Raw genomic sequence first — 471 nt, 5'->3', positions numbered from 1 at the left:
CGTGCGGGGGCGGGGCTGGCTGGGAGAGCTGTGTCGCCCACTGCCGGGACCGGGACGAGGGCCTGGTCTTGCCCCTCGGCGCACCTGCCACTGGACAGGCTTCCCAGGGCGTTCTCAAGGCGTGGGGGCTGGACGTGGCCCAGCGCCTGCCGGCATGGCCGGAAGCAGGATTCGCGCGACGAGGGGCTTGCGCACGTTGACGGAGGGCGCGTTTCACGTGACCAGAGCCGCTTAGGGACCCTCGGCCGGCCAAGCACATCGTCCATTCGCTGGCGCCCCAAAATTCACGTGGCCTGTCCATGGGCACCGAGCTGTTTCCAGAACTTCTGACTCGGAAGAGAGGCCCCACTTCCAGGGCCTGGAAACCTGTTTCCCAAAGACTTCAGGATGTAGTTAAACTGTTGAAATGCAAATTGTCAGGCCTTTTTCAAGCTCTTTGGTAAAAAAAAAAAAATTTTTTTTAAAAGATTT

The sequence above is a fragment of the Ailuropoda melanoleuca genome, chromosome 1 (assembly GCF_002007445.2).
Source record: "Ailuropoda melanoleuca isolate Jingjing chromosome 1, ASM200744v2, whole genome shotgun sequence".
Lineage (NCBI taxonomy): Eukaryota > Metazoa > Chordata > Mammalia > Carnivora > Ursidae > Ailuropoda > Ailuropoda melanoleuca.
This window is presented reverse-complemented; position numbering follows the sequence as displayed.